Source organism: Lithobates pipiens, unplaced genomic scaffold, assembly GCF_037356315.1.
Source record: "Lithobates pipiens isolate NorthernLeopardFrog02 unplaced genomic scaffold, aLitPip1_a1.2 Scaffold_19, whole genome shotgun sequence".
In the NCBI taxonomy this organism is placed as follows: domain Eukaryota; kingdom Metazoa; phylum Chordata; class Amphibia; order Anura; family Ranidae; genus Lithobates; species Lithobates pipiens.
This window is the reverse complement of record NW_027507764.1, coordinates 180,922,672-180,939,618: the sequence shown is the minus strand read 5'-3', so window position 1 is coordinate 180,939,618 and position 16,947 is coordinate 180,922,672.

Sequence of the window (16,947 nt, the reverse complement as noted above, 5' to 3'; positions counted from 1 at the left end):
GTTTCACAACTGGATTCAACAACCCCCGGATAGACCTCTCTCACTAGGCCTAGCAACCGGTGGGATGCTCTGTAAAGTCTCTGCCACAGACTTGTGAGGTACACTTGAGCGTTACTGAGGGATGTGGATAAATTTAAAGAACTGACATATGGTACCAGTTTCTCTCAGCTGATCCGGCGATACCGTATGAGTGTTGATCCATTTTGCGTCCTTCAACTAAGTCTCTAGGCTCCTACAGAGAAACCAGCCTTGCGCACGGTCTTCTCCTGAAAGAGTCCTCCCCTGGGGTTCTGCATTTGCTGGGCCTCTCCCTTATGATGAGACAGCACCGGACCATCCCTGGATCAGTAGGCCCCGGAATTCGCTTGGTCCTATCCCTTCAGTTGCGTCGCCTCGGGCCAGCCGGCCCTGAGACACAGGATGCATATTTCCGCACCCCAGGCCAGGAGGGCCATGGGGCTGGGCCAGGAGCAGGACCAGACTGGGAATAAAAACCAGCCCTGGAAAAAAAATTCATACCAGCCCAACAGCATAACGTCAGTATTTTCATGTTCATGAAAGGGAAAACCATACATTTTAAAGCCCTTTCGAAGAAGAGTGTATTATATATAGATATTAAATCACATAGGGCTTTCTTTATATGCAAATTCCAGTTAAAAGTGGTCAATCATCAAGGGGGACCCCAGGAACTCAGAACGTGGGGGGGACCACCTTCCCCAGAAAGAATACACTAAGGTAAGGGGGGATGGGTTACTAATATAAGGGGAAAACCCTTTATATCAGTGCCCCCTTACATTATCGTATTCACTCCCCACTTACATCAGTGCCCCCCCCCCCCCCGACTGGCCTGGCGCTGCTGTCACTGACCTTCTCTCAGATGCACTGTGCAGGGCTCAGTCAGTTGGCTCCAACTTGGTGGCTCTGATTTTATTCTATAGTCTCTTCTCCACAGTCCACACAAGTCTGACTTCTCCCATAACCCCCATCCCGGCGGCGCTCCCACTCTTGACTCCTCTCCAGACTCCCTCATAGACTGCAGACATAATACCGGAGCCTCACCAGTGCCCTTTAAATGCAGCCTCAGTGCCCCCATCAATTCAGCCTCACTGTGCCCACCAAATGCAGCTTTACTCTGCCTGTGAATGCAGTCTCACTGTGCCCACAAATGCAGCCTCACTGTGCCCATTAATGCAGCCTCACTGTGCCGTGAATGCAGTCTCACTGTGCCCATGAATGCAGCCCCTCCTGTGCCCCATGTCCCTGTTTGCAGTCCCTGTCTGTGGGAAGGTGTGTTGTTGATGTTCTGTACGGTACCTTGCATGCTAGCAGGATATCCATGACGGCCAGCAGCAGGCAGGGTCTGTTCTCGTTTTGGATGGGGAAGGTGCTCCTTCCGGAGGATCTGCTTGCTGTGAGATGAAGTGGTCCCTGGCCACCTGCACCTTCAGCCGTCCTCATTTTCTGGCCCCAGTCAGCCTGTCCTCTGGTCTTGGGAAAGTGGAGAGCACTGGGTGGGAGCTGGAGAGAAGAGGGAGCAGAGAGTACTGGCAGGGTTGGAGAACACATGGGTGGGGCAAAGAGCAGGGGGGAGTGGAGATCATGGGTGGGGAGTGGAGAGCGCTGGGGGGGAACTTGAGAGCACTGGGGGGGCCAAAAAGAACAGGGGTGGAGAGCACGGTAGGCTGAGAGCACTGGGGGGGCTAAGAGTGTCGGTGGCGAAGAGCACTGGGGGGGCAGAAAAACACAAGAGCACAGTGGATGGAGAGTACTGGGGGGTACAAAAAGCAGGGGGGAGTGGAGAGCAATGAGGGGGAGCTTGAGAGCACCAGTGGGGGCCAGAAAGAACAGGGGTGGAAAACACGGGGGACTGGAGAGCACATGGGTGGAGGCAAAATGTAGGGGGGAGTGGAGAGTGTTGGGGGGGGGGGGGCAAAAAGAACAGAGGTGGAGAGCACGGGGGGGTAGAGAGAACTGGGGGTCTGGAGAGCGATGGGCGGAGCTTGAGAGCACCAGGGGGCCAGAAAGAACAGGGGTGGGGAGAATGGGGGGCTGGAGAGTGATGGGGAGAGCTGGAGAGCACTGGGGGGGGGGAAGAACATGGTGGGGAGAGCACAGGTGAAGTGGAGAGCACTGGGGGGGGGGGGGGGAGAGCACAGGGATGGTGGCTAGAGAAGGATGGGGAGAGCTGGAGAGCAGGGGGGGCAGACAGAACAGGGGAGGAGAGAACTGTGGGGGGGGGCAGGAGAGTGTGGTGGGGGAGAAGAGCACTGGGGGGGGCAGCGAGCACAAGGTGAACATGGGGGGCAGTGAAAAAAAGTTGGATAGGGGGATTGGCAGGGGGGCTGCATATAGAGGAGATGAGCCTTCTGTATTCCTCCATGCAGCTGCTGAATGCTTGATTCTCCTCCTCTCACTCCTGCAAGCATTCAGCGACTGCATGGAGAAATATAGAAAGCTCATTTCCTCTATATGCAGCCCCCCCCTCCTCGATCCTCCTATCCAGGCACTGTGGCACACAGGGCGGGCTGTACGGGCGGCATCTCCTCCTATGGATCACACAGAGCTGATTGGCTCTGTGTTCAGCGGTAGGCCAGTCCAGCCCTGGTCAGGAGGACCACCAGAACCAAACGGGCAGAAAGTAATCCCCCTCTAACATGGCGTCGGTACCTTAAATATCACGCCCCAGAATGCACAGCAGGAAAACACTCCCACTGGGCTGGTTCCGAGAGATAAGTGGCATTCAATGCATTCAGCTAGACTGCGTTTCTACTCTTGCCGGCGGTGACAGTGACACCTGCAGTCAAGGAGAACCCAGTGCAACCCAACTGGACTGGTACTGAAACCAGAAATTTAGAGAAATAATCCTGAAGACCAATTGTGGCTTCAGGCAATTTAACGTTACGAAAAAAATAGCGCCCTCGTCAGGACCTTGACCTGCGTTGGTCTGAGTTGCTCAAGGTAAGGACACAGCAAACGCTATTGCTTTCAATGTGTCCTGTTCACTCCAAAGCAGTGTGTTGATATGTGCTAAGGAACAATGTAGATGTGCTTCATTTTTGTTCAGCCCATAGAATTAAGTTTAAAAAAAAGAAAAGAGAAATAAAGGAAGCAATACAATATGTTGTAACATCGCATCAAAGCGCACCCCCTGTTGTGAAGGAGCCCTTGGGATATAGATATGAGGAGTGCAACTCTTTTCACTACAGAAAAAGAGGTAAACGCCTTGTCATACCTAATGTATTAAGTCTAAGTAAAACAAATAAATCTACTGTGAATAAAATAAAAATGGCTCCCAATCTACGCCACGCACACCTGCGCAGACAGCTTTACACTGGGCCTGATAACTTGCTTCCTTTAATGGATCTGAAATCTGTGAATTGCCTAAACCTATAAACACCTATCTCTGCCTCATGAATCACATTAACACTCATAGCTGAAGTAACTCCAGAGCAGAAAGGAGAAAATAATACCGGGCCAGAGGTCTGACAAGTAATCGTATGAAACATGGATGTCGAAGTGGCCTGCCTGACCCCAGCAGAAAGCCGAGCTGGAAGGCTGCAGATTGAAGGTGTGATTAAATTCCTGGTGTATGTCTGAGCTGATTATACCTGAGCTTCTTTGTCACAATCTGCGGTGACATATCAGAGCAAGAAATACTAACTCTACATGCAAAATCAAGGCTTTCTATATAAATGTTCTCGGAAATTGCTTTTTATGTCTGCCGTACCTTTGATAAATAGCCAAACCTTTCATAGGAAAAAATCATTGCTTGGGTGTTTTATGAGATTCTTGCTCTTTACCTTTCAGAATTTATTCGTCTGCTTGTGGCAGCAACAACTTTGTCATTCCTCTGCCATCAAACTGTTGTTCACTGTAATAAATTTTGTAATATTTATAGTATTGCTGTATCTAGTGCTGTATACTTGTTAAAGCTGAAGTTCAGGTATGGCAATTTCTATCTAGGCCTTGTTCACATGGGCAATTACTGTACATCGGTGCCCTGGGCAGGGCCTTATTTTACAGGCACGGGCGTACATTGCATGCATGCATCCCCGTGCCAGCAGTCCCCATCATGTCTATCCCAGAACATCACCCTGGGTGCATTTGGGGCTGTGCACCCACAGGGGTGTCATTGGGAGCAGCGGCTGTGTCGTCACCCCATGTGAATGAGGCCTTACATTGGTCCAGCTTGGACCAGTGTAATTATGTATGTGCCATGCCTGCCCGATCCCTGCAAAAGCTGGAAATCACTGTAGTAGGCATCACTACTCCAGTGATCCTCACTAGCTTCTGTGTCCCGTGCCGAGTGGCTGCTCTCCTGCTTAGTGAACAGAGGTGGTTGCTCATTTGGCATGAGCACATTCAGAAAATGCATATTCCTAGTGAATGCAAAGCGTTCTCTGACTGGACAAGGTGGAGAGTTGGTGAGGTGACGTCACAAGCTCCACTTGTCAGAAAACACTTTGCATTCATTGAAAAAATTCAAAGTGTTCTCTGAATAAAACTCATGCAGAGCAAGCAACCTTTTGTGTTTAGTAGGGATGAGCTTCGTGTTCGAGTCGAACGCATGTTCGAGTCGAACGCATGTTCGACTCGAACATCGGTCGTTCGTGCGTTCGCCGAATTCCGAACGTTTGGGCCGTTCGCGGCAAAATTTGTGTGGCCCACAATGCACTGCGATGGCGCAATGCATTGCTGTCTCACGATTGGCCAAGCATGCACTGTGACCCCGCATGCTTGGCCAATCGCAGCGCCAGCAGCGAGGAGAGCAATGGTTGGACACAGGCATCCTGCCTGTGGCCAATCATAGCTCAGCCTGTGTAGTGCACGCCCCACACTATATAAAGCCGCCTTTCAGGCGGCCTCGTGTAGTGCTTGCTAGCATCTGAAGCAGTGGGTGTTCTGTGTACCTTCAACACAGTTACACACCAATCGTTTTTGGCTGATTTACTATTTTGCTCTTGTGTAGTGGTTACTGTCTGTGCCCTGACCGCAGTATACACCACTATATTCACCTCACCTATATAGCTAGTGATCTAGCTTTAATAATAGAGCTTGCAGTCAGTAGTGTTAGTGCGTGCTGTCTGCGTGCTCTGTACCCAGTACATACCACTATATACACCTACATAGCTGTTCTCTATTTGAGCCCGATTGTCATCTGCTGGAGTTATTGGAAGTTGTGCTGTGCTTCCAGCACAGCACAGTATACATCTGTATATACCCCTTTAACTCTGCTGTTTTCTGGTTATTGTCTGCGTGCCCTGACCGCAGTATACACCGTGATATTCACCTCACCTATATAGCTAGTGGTCCATCTTTAACAATAGAGCTTGCAGTCAGTAGTGTCACTCAGGAGATAGTGCGTGCTGTGTGCGTGCTCTGTACCCAGTACATACCGCTATTATCCACCTACATAGCTGTTCTCTATTTGGGCCCGATTGTCATCTGCGGGAGTTATTGGAAGTTGTGTGTGCCTCCAGCACAGCACAGTATACATCTGTATATACCCCTTTAACTCTGCTGTTTTCTGGTTATTGTCTGCGTGCCCTGACCGCAGTATACACCGTGATATTCACCTCACCTATATAGCTAGTGGTCCATCTTCAACAATAGAGCTTGCAGTCAGTAGTGTCACTCAGGAGATAGTGCGTGCTGTGTGCGTGCTCTGTACCCAGTACATACCACTATAATCCACCTACATAGCTGTTCTCTATTTGGGCCCGATTGTCATCTGCGGGAGTTATTGGAAGTTGTGTGTGCCTCCAGCACAGCACAGTATACATCTGTATATACCCCTTTAACTCTGCTGTTTTCTGGTTATTGTCTGCGTGCCCTGACCGCAGTATACACCGTGATATTCACCTCACCTATATAGCTAGTGGTCCATCTTTAACAATAGAGCTTGCAGTCAGTAGTGTCACTCAGGAGATAGTGCGTGCTGTGTGCGTGCTCTGTACCCAGTACATACCGCTATAATCCACCTACATAGCTGTTCTCTATTTGGGCCCGATTGTCATCTGCGGGAGTTATTGGAAGTTGTGTGTGCCTCCAGCACAGCACAGTATACATCTGTATATACCCCTTTAACTCTGCTGTTTTCTGGTTATTGTCTGCGTGCCCTGACCGCAGTATACACCGTGATATTCACCTCACCTATATAGCTAGTGGTCCATCTTTAACAATAGAGCTTGCAGTCAGTAGTGTCACTCAGGAGATAGTGCGTGCTGTGTGCGTGCTCTGTACCCAGTACATACCGCTATAATCCACCTACATAGCTGTTCTCTATTTGGGCCCGATTGTCATCTGCGGGAGTTATTGGAAGTTGTGTGTGCCTCCAGCACAGCACAGTATACATCTGTATATACCCCTTTAACTCTGCTGTTTTCTGGTTATTGTCTGCGTGCCCTGACCGCAGTATACACCGTGATATTCACCTCACCTATATAGTTAGTGGTCCATCTTTAACAATAGAGCTTGCAGTCAGTAGTGTCACTCAGGAAATAGTGCGTGCTGTGTGCGTGCTCTGTACCCAGTACATACCGCTATAATCCACCTACATAGCTGTTCTCTATTTGGGCCCGATTGTCATCTGCGGGAGTTATTGGAAGTTGTGTGTGCCTCCAGCACAGCACAGTATACATCTGTATATACCCCTTTAACTCTGCTGTTTTCTGGTTATTGTCTGCGTGCCCTGACCGCAGTATACACCGTGATATTCACCTCACCTATATAGCTAGTGGTCCATCTTTAACAATAGAGCTTGCAGTCAGTAGTGTCACTCAGGAGATAGTGCGTGCTGTGTGCGTGCTCTGTACCCAGTACATACCGCTATAATCCACCTACATAGCTGTTCTCTATTTGGGCCCGATTGTCATCTGCGGGAGTTATTGGAAGTTGTGTGTGCCTCCAGCACAGCACAGTATACATCTGTATATACCCCTTTAACTCTGCTGTTTTCTGGTTATTGTCTGCGTGCCCTGACCGCAGTATACACCGTGATATTCACCTCACCTATATAGCTAGTGGTCCATCTTTAACAATAGAGCTTGCAGTCAGTAGTGTCACTCAGGAGATAGTGCGTGCTGTGTGCGTGCTCTGTACCCAGTACATACCGCTATTATCCACCTACATAGCTGTTCTCTATTTGGGCCCGATTGTCATCTGCGGGAGTTATTGGAAGTTGTGTGTGCCTCCAGCACAGCACAGTATACATCTGTATATACCCCTTTAACTCTGCTGTTCTATAAAAAAGGCATCTGCAGGAGTTAGTGGGTGTTGTGTGCCTCCAGCACAATATAAACTACCCAACCACTGTTTTACCCAACTCCCTTCAGGCCATTACCATGTCTGGAAGGCCAGCAAGGAGAGGCAGACAGGCGCGAGCCGATAAAAGAGGGCAAGCAGGCTCTGTGTCTAGAGACAACAGTGCTGGTCGTGGACGCGGTGCATTGTCATCAGCACGTGGCCATGGGACATGCTTGTCCTTCTTTTCTGCAGCTGGACATGTTGAACCGCAACATGCCAACGACTTGGTAGAGTGGATGACCAAGCCCTCTTCATCCTCCTCATCCTCTCTCACCCAGTCTCAGGGTAGTAGAAAAGCAGCTGCCAACACATCGTCGTCCCTCCTCTCAATGTCATCATCAGTGACTCCTTCCCTAGACCCACCACGTCCTCCTGAGGAGTCTCCTGAACTCTTTGAGCACAGTGTTGGGTACATGCTCCAGGAGGATGCCCAGTGTTTGGTGGGCTCTGATGATGACACTCAGCTAGAGGAAGGCAGTAGCGTGAGCGCAGAGAGAGAGGATGCTCAAGAAGCACAGCAATCTGGTAGTCATGTTCCACAAGCTGCAGCATACTGCCAGGTTTGCTACAGCGATGAAGAGGGAGGGGATGATGAGGGCACTGACTCCACGTGGGTGCCTGGAAGGAGGGAGGAGGAGGAGGAGGAGGCACATGTCCAACGAGGCAGGATGCCCTCCGGGGGCCAGCTTAGGGGCAGCACACCGACGGAATCACACCGCAGAGCTCCGCCTGCGCAGAGCGCTTCCTCTGCGCGTTATTCTAAAAGTTCTTTGGTGTGGGCCTTTTTTGAGACGAGTGCATCAGATCGCACCGCTGCTATTTGCAACATATGTCTCAAGCGTATCTCATGTGGCCAAAACATCAGCCGCTTGGGCACCACATGCTTGACCAGACATATGTTGACCTGCCATGCAGCTCGTTGGCAAGCGTACCTGAAAGACCCACACCAAAGAACAAAGCGGACCTCTCCTTGCTCCTCATCAGCTGGCATCTCTAACCCCACTAGACCTTCAGTCCTCTCTGAAACCTGCTCTGAGAGGAATGAAGGTGTAGAATTAGGTGTGTCACAGCCAAGTGCTTCCGGGAACTCTGCTAGTGGTACATCCACATCCGATTATAGCAGGCAAATGTCCCCGCCCCAGCTGCTGGACCGGCGGAAGAAGTTTACTCCCAGCCATCCACATGCCCAGCGGTTGAATGCTAGCTTGGCTAAATTGCTAGCACTTCAACTGCTGCCTTTTCAGTTGGTAGACTCGGCCCCCTTCCGTGAGTTTGTACAATGTGCGGTTCCTCAGTGGCAGGTCCCCAAACGGAAGGCGATTCCGGCTCTCTACCGGCATGTGGAAGGCAATGTCCTTGCCTCGCTGGACAGGGCGGTCAGCGGTAAGGTGCATATTACCGCTGACTCATGGTCCAGCAGGCATGGACAGGGACGTTACCTGTCTTTCACGGCCCATTGGGTCACCCTTCTGGCTGCTGGGAAGGATGCAGGACAAGGTGCAGTAGTGTTGGAGGTTGTTCCGCCACCACGCCTCCAAAATGCTACTATTGGTTGTGACACACCTCTCTCCTCCACCCCCTCCTCTTCTTCTTCCTCCATGGCCTCTTCCAGTGCTCTGTCCTCAGAACCAGCGGTGCTCCATAGGCGTTGCAGGGGCTACGCAAGTACGCAGGCAAAACGATGCCATGCCGTGCTTGCGCTGGTTTGTTTGGGGGACAGGAGCCACACTGGGGCGGATGTTTTGTCAGCTCTGCAGGGGCAGGCCGAGAGGTGGTTGACGCCACGCCAGCTTAAGCCAGGAATGGTGGTTTGCGACAATGGCACCAACCTCCTCTCCGCCCTCCGACAGGGACAACTGACCCATGTGCCCTGTGTAGCTCACGTCCTTAACCTGGTGGTGCAGCGGTTCTTGGGCAGGTACCCCGGCTTACAGGATGTCCTGAAACAGGCCAGGAGAGTGTGTGTGCATTTCCGCCGATCATTTAATGCCGGTGCTCGGCTGGCTGAGCTCCAAAAGGAGTTGAACCTGCCCAAGAACCGCCTTATATGTGACATGCCCACCAGATGGAACTCAACATTGGCCATGCTGCAGCGGCTGCACGCGCAGCAGAGGGCCATCAATGAGTACCTGTGCGACTACGGCACCAGGACAGGGTCAGGGGAGCTTGGTTTTTTCTCACCACGCCAGTGGGGCATGATCAGGGATGCATGCACTGTCCTGTCACCGTTTGAGGAGGCCACAAGGATGGTGAGCAGTGACAGTGCATGCATCAGTGACACTGTACCTCTTGTCCACCTCTTGGAGCATACGCTGCGTGGAATAATGGACAGGGCACTTGAGGCAGAACAGAGGCAGGAAGAGGAGGACTTCCTTGCCTCTCAAGGCCCCCTTTATCCAGACAGTGTTCCTGCTGTGCCACCCATCACACAGGAAGAGGGTGAGGAGGAGGAAGAGGAGGAGGAGGATGATTGTGTCAGCATGGAGGTGGAGGCTGGCACTCAGCATCAGCATCAGCAGCAGCAGTCTTATAGGGATGATTTACAGTCCCAAGAAACACGTGGACTTGTACGTGGCTGGGAGGAGGTAGCTGCGGATCATGTTGTCCTTAGTGACCCAGAGGACTCCGGACCGAATGCCTCAGCTAACCTACGCTGCATGGCCTCCCTGATCCTGCAAAGCCTGCGGAAGGATCCTCGTATTCTTCGGATCAAGGAGAGGGACCATTACTGGCTGGCCACTCTCCTTGATCCACGGTACAAGGGTAAGGTTGCCGACCTTATCTTGCCATCGCAGAGGGAGCAGAGGATGAGACATCTCCGGGAGGCCTTGCAGAAAGCTCTGTGCAACGCGTTCCCAGAGACTGGGAGGTCACAAACTCCTGGTCCTGGACAACGTGTTGCTGAGGCATCAGTCAGAAGGAGCGGTGGAGAAGGTGGCCGTCTGACTGATGCTTTCAGACAATTTTTTAGTCCGCAGCCCCAAGGTATGATTGGTTCCAGCACCCATCGCCAGCGTCTAATTTACATGGTGCAGGAATACCTAGGGGCAAGGTCAGACTTGGACACCTTTCCCACTGAAAATCCTCTGGCTTACTGGGTCTTGAGGATGGATCACTGGCCAGAGCTTGCACAGTATGCAATTGAGCTACTGGCCTGTCCTGCATCCAGCGTTCTTTCGGAACGCACCTTCAGTGCTGCTGGTGGCTTCGTTACCGATCACAGGGTGCGCCTGTCCACCGAATCAGTTGATCGACTGACCTTCATCAAGATGAATCAGTCTTGGATCACCCACAGCTACCAAGCACCTGAAGCTGATGTAACCGAATAATTTTTTTTGAAATACCACATCCCTTCAAGACTGCCTATGCTGATGCTGAGTGACTGTCCTGTTATGTTGATTGTCTATCCTTTTCCTCCTCCGCTGATATGTTGGAAGAACATTTTTGGTTCTGGGTGATGCCAGCAGCCCAATTTTTCTGCCCCTGTTTAACAGGGGCGTTTAAGTACAATTTTTGATGCAATGCTTTGCAGCAGGGCTAATTCCTGCAATAAAACTAGAGTATATGGCAGAGGTTGCAGTGTGATGGCACCAGTGCCTAAGGCCCAATTTTTCTGCCCCTGTTTAACAGGGGCGTTTAAGTACAATTTTAGATGCAATGCTTTGCAGCAGGGCTAATTCCTGCAATAAAACTACAGTATATGGCAGAGGTTGCAGTGTGAGGGCACCAGTGCCTAAGGCCCAATTTTTCTGCCCCTGTTTAACAGGGGCGTTTAAGTACAATTTTTGATGCAATGCTTTGCAGCAGGGCTAATTCCTGCAATAAAACTAGAGTATATGGCAGAGGTTGCAGTGTGATGGCACCAGTGCCTAAGGCCCAATTTTTCTGCCCCTGTTTAACAGGAGCGTTTAAGTAAAATTTTTGATGCAATGCTTTGCAGCAGGGCTAATTCCTGCAATAAAACTAGAGTATATGGCAGAGGTTGCAGTGTGATGGCACCAGTGCCTAAGGCCCAATTTTTCTGCCCCTGTTTAACAGGGACATGTAATTACAATTCTTGATATAATATTTCACAGGAGGGCCCCTTCCTGTGCCCACCCAGAGTAACGGTGAGGACTTATAGTGTTGTGGCACCAGCACCACAACCACCAAAGGTCAATTTTTCTACCACTGTTCAACAATGGCATGTAATTACAATTCTTGATATAATCGTTCACAGCAGGGCGCTCCAGCGCCCACCAAGAGTCACTTTGAGGGCTTACAATGTTGTTGCAAAACCAACACCTTGTTCCGCCATTTCTGCAGAGCATATAGGGCAGGCCCCTACTTTCAAACATCCAATTTACAAACATCTCCTACTTGCAAACGGAAGGAGACAACAGCAAGTGAGATGAAAAAAGATGGACGACAAAACAAATTATACAGGGGTGATAACCCTTCCCTATGTTTTCCAAAAAGCTTAAAAATAGTTTTTTTGACTGGAGCTACACTTTAAAAATGTACCAGTTGAAAATTACAAACAGATTCAACTTAACACAACAAACCTTCACAGTCCCTGTCTTGTTTGCACCGCCTGTATACTGCTGTTCTGAGTATATAGGGCCTGGGGGCCACACGCATTTCCTTTTTTTTAATATGGGTACGGGGTTCCCCTTAATATGCGTACAAAACCCAAAGGGGCTGGTAATGGGCAGGGAGGGCTACCCATGCCATTTTTCTGAATGATTTTCAACCATATTGCAGGAAACAGATATAACATTAAAACCGCAAGCAGTTTTAAATGGTGTTATTTCCGTTTAATGTCATTTTGTGCAGGGACTGTTCTAAACACGGGAAACACGTGGCACTTCACAGGCATACTACAGACACCCCCCAGGCACCATATTTAAAGGAATATTTCACTTTTTTTTTTTCACTTTAATCGTCATTAAAATCAGTGCTCCCGCCAAAACGGTAGTTTTTAAAACTTTTTTTTGCAGTGACCCATGTCCCCTGAGGCAGGAGGCAGGTCGCCAAACCCTTTTTAGGACAGTATCTTGCATATTAGCCGTTAAAATTAGCACTTTCCAATTCGAACGTTCGAGTCCCATAGACTTCAATGGGGTTCTAACGTTCGTACCGAACGCGGGGGTCGTTCGCAAGTTCTGGTGCGAACCGAACCGGGGGGTGTTCGGCTCATCCCTAGTGTTTAGTAAGCAGAAGGGCAGCTACTCAGCACGGGACCTGGAGACTAGTTATCTGTATGATCTGCTTTCCTTCTTTGCTAGGAACTGGGCATCTATTAGGCTTCAAGAACACATCTGTAAAAATGTAACTGATATTACACGTTTTCTGGAAGAAATGTTCTGGCATAGTGATCAGTAAATTACTTGTGTATAGATGCCTTTAACTGCTTGCCATCCGCCCACCGTCAAATGACAGCGGGGTGGTGTGGCTCTCGTTCTGGGACACCGTCAGAGCGGCGATCAGGGCCATGTTGCTAGGACACGGCACGACCCCGATCTCTGTAAAGAGCCACGTCCGTGGCTCTTTAACCATGTGATCGGCTGTGTCCGATCACAGCCGGTCACATGTAAATACGGAGATGCTGGTAATCGGCTCACCTCGCCTCACACTGACAGAGTGTGAGGAGAGGAGAGCCGCTCAGCGACATCTCCTCACAGAGGTACATCTAGGAATGTAATCAGGGCACTGATCATTAGTGCCCTGATTACAATTAAGAAAAAAAGTGTCATAAATCAGTGCCCACCATTGCCCATCAATGCCAGCATACAGTGCCCACCAGTGGCAGCAATCAGTGCCCACAAGTGCCACCAATCAGTGACCATTAGCGATGCCAGTCAATGCTGGCAATCAGTGCCGCCTTTCAGTAATGCCCATCTGTACCACCTCTTCGTGCCCTATATCATTGCCCAACAGTGCTGTCTATGATTGTCCACCAGTGCCCATCAGTGCCGCCTATCAGTGCTCATTAGTGTCACAAATCAGTGCCACCTATCAGTGCCCATAAGTGCGGAATATTAGTGCCTGTTCATCAGTGCCGCCTCATTCATGCCCACCAGTTCAGCCTATCAGTGCTGCCTCATCAACGCACATCAAAATTTACTGACAGAAATAAAAGGAAACATTTTTTTTTCAAAATTTTTGAAGAAAGCTCTATTTGTGTGAAGAAAATTATTAAAAATTTGTTTGGGTACAGTGTAGCATGACCACGCAATTGTCATTCAAAGTGCGAGTGTGACAGTGCTGAAAGCTGAAAAATGGCTTTGGCAGGAAGGGGGTATAAGTGCCTGGTAGGCAAATGGTTAAACGCGTAAAGATGTGTATGCGTACATAATGATAATTTGTTTTTCCCCTTTGTTTAAACTTAATTTACACGCTTACAAATGCGTATACATACAGGTAGTTAGGTTGAAAAAAGACACAAGTTCATCTAGTTCAACCGTAAAATAAAATAAAAATAAAATAATATCATTTCATCCCATATACACAATCCTATACCAACAGTTGATCCAGAGGAAGGTGAAAAACCCCAGTGAAACATGATACAATTTGTTCAAGCAGGGCAAAAAATTCCTTTCCTGACACAGCATGACAGCATATACGTATGGGTAGGCTCCGCCCCCTGTCCTCTTCCAGGTATCGGTTATACTATATAAGTAAGTCTCCCTGCAGACAGCATTCTCTTTTTTTCCTCACTGCTACGGCCAATTATGCTGCTGCTGAAAGCAAGATTTTTCTTTTCCCTCACCTTGCTGGATTCATCTGGCCAAGCCGCACAGGTTCAAGCCTCTCCTGCATCAAAGCTCCCCGCTACACAGACTGTAAATCTCCTATATGGAGGAGACCTCCCCCTCAGGATGAGGGGGGTGATGGCATCTGATCTCTAGGGATTGCGTCTTCATCATGACTCCATGGATGGACATTCATTGGACTTCCTGTTTGGCCATGAAGCATGCAGGTGGTAAGGCATGGTGCACAAATCCATAGTATTCAGTTACTTCTGCAAGTATGTTGTTAACTTGCACCACTGAAAGCATACAGTGGTGTGAAAAAGTGTTTGCCCCCTTCCTCATTTCCTGTTCCTTTGCATGTTTGTCACACTTAAGTGTTTCGGAACATCAAACCAATTTAAACATCAGTCAAGGACAACACAAGTAAACACAAAATGCAATTTGTAAATGAAGGTGTTTATTATTAAAGGTGAAAAAAAATCCAAACCATCATGGCCCTGTGTGAAAAAGTGATTGTTAAAACATACTATAACTGTGGTTGTCCACACCTGAGTTCAATTTCTCTAGCCACACCCAGGCCTGATTATTGCCACACCTGTTCACAATCAAGGCATCACTTAAATAGGAGCTGCTTGACACAGTAAGGTCCACCAGAAGATCCTTAAAAGATACACATCATGCCGAGACCCAAAGAAATTCAGGAACAATTGAGAAAGTAATTGAGATCTATCAGTCTGGAAAGGGTTATAAAGCCATTTCCAAAGCTTTGGGAATCCAGCGAACCACAGTGAGAGCCATTATCCACAAATGGCGAAGACATGGAACAGTGGTGAACCTTCCCAGGAGTGGCCGGCCGCCCAAAATTACCCCCAGAGCGCAGCGACGACTCATCCAAGAGGTCACAAAAGACCCCACAACAACGTCCAAGGAACTGCAGGCCTCACTTGCCTCAGTTAAGGTCAGCGTTCATGCCTCCACCATCAGGAAAAGACTGGGCAAAAATGACCTGCATGGCAGAGTTCCAAGGAGAAAACCACTGCTGAGCAAAAAGAACATCAAAGCTCGTCTCAATTTCTCCACAACACATCTTGATGATCCCCAAGACTTTTGGGACAACATTCTGTGGACCGATGAGACAAAAGTGGAACTCTTTGGAAGGTGTGTGTCCAAGTATATCTGGCGTAGAAGGAACACTGCATTTCATAAAAAGAACATTATACCAACAGTAAAATATGGTGGTGGTAGTGTGATGGTCTGGGGCTGTTTTGCTGCTTCAGGACCTGGAAGACTTGCCGTGATAAAAGGAACTATGAATTCTGCTGTCTACCAAGAGATCCTGAAGGAGAATGTCCGACCATCTGTTCGTGTACTCAAGCTGAAACGAACTTGGGTTCTGCAGCAGGACAATGATCCTAAACACACCAGCAAGTCCACCACCGAATGGCTGAAGAAAAACAAAATGAAGACTTTGGAGTGGCCTAGCCAAAGTCCTGACCTGAATCCTATTGAGATGTTGTGGTATGACCTTAAAAAGGCCGTTCATGCTCGAAAACCCTCTAATGTAACTGAATTAGGACAATTCTGCAAAGATGAGTGGGCCAAAATTCCTCCAGGACGCTGTTAAAGCCTCATTGCACGTTATCGCAAACGCTTGGTTGCAGTTGTTGCTGCTAAGGGTGGCCCAACCAGTTATTAGGTTTAGGGGGCAATCACTTTTTCACACAGGGCCATGATGGTTTGGATTTTTTTTCACCTTTAATAATAAACACCTTCATTTACAAATTGCATTTTGTGTTTACTTGTGTTATCCTTGACTATTGTTTAAATTGGTTTGATGTTCCGAAACACTTAAGTGTGACAAACATGCAAAGGAACAGGAAATGAGGAAGGGGGCAAACACTTTTTCACACCACTGTATGTCACACATGTGAATTTTTCTGGCTTGTCCATAGTTTGTCTCTTTACTATTGTCTCACAGGTTGTGGTTTGTGTCTGCAATTCTGCTAAAGCTGATAGCAGGTGTGCTGTGCTGGGCTGAAGCCTTCCTATTAACTCAGCAAGGCCTGGCCCTACAGGCTTGACTTATTGTCTGCAGGTATGCTGTTAGCTTGCACCACTGAAAGCATATATCACGCATGTGAATCTTACTGGCTGTCCATAGTGCCACTCTGTTTACTAATGCTTCACAGGTTGTGGTCTGTGTCTGCAGTATTGCTAATGCTTAGGCTAATAACAGGTGGTGCCACTGCTGAGCCTTTCCTATTAACGCAGGGCCTTGCCCTGCAGGCTGGGCTTGTGATAATGCTTGGTTGTGGTATGGACCTTTTTTGCGGTACATGTGTTTAAGGTGGGTTTAACCTGCTAGCGCTAATTGTCTGATGACTATTAACCTGCGCTGCTTGCCTGTGATTACATTGACTCTATAGTCCTAACTATGACTGCTATGTGTTTACTACTATGCCTTTACAGGCTGACCTTGATGCTAAAATGAAAGTCAGGATCTGCTTAGTTACATTTCCTTAGTCCTTTACCTGTTAGCAATGTGTAATTGCTTCTGTTATTGGTGGTACACCACACAGGGATATGTGGTTTGCTGCTTGTAGTGGTTACTACTGATGTTTTTTTTTTAACAACTACTCCCAGGCATGGCTCCAGTCTTGGCAATGCTCATTAAGGGTGAGGACAGGTAGGTATATTCTATAGCCTAAAAAAGTTCACATTATGGGCATAATGGATGGATTGTAAATCTCTCCAGCCAACAGCACTTCTCAGGATGAGGAGAGTCAACCTGCTTGAGGGACAGGTCCTCTTTAGCCCTGAAGGAACCACTATGTACTTAACTGCCAGAAGAGGCAGACCAAGGAAACCTCTACAATAATCATTGGGGGCGACAGTAGACTGGTAGTAG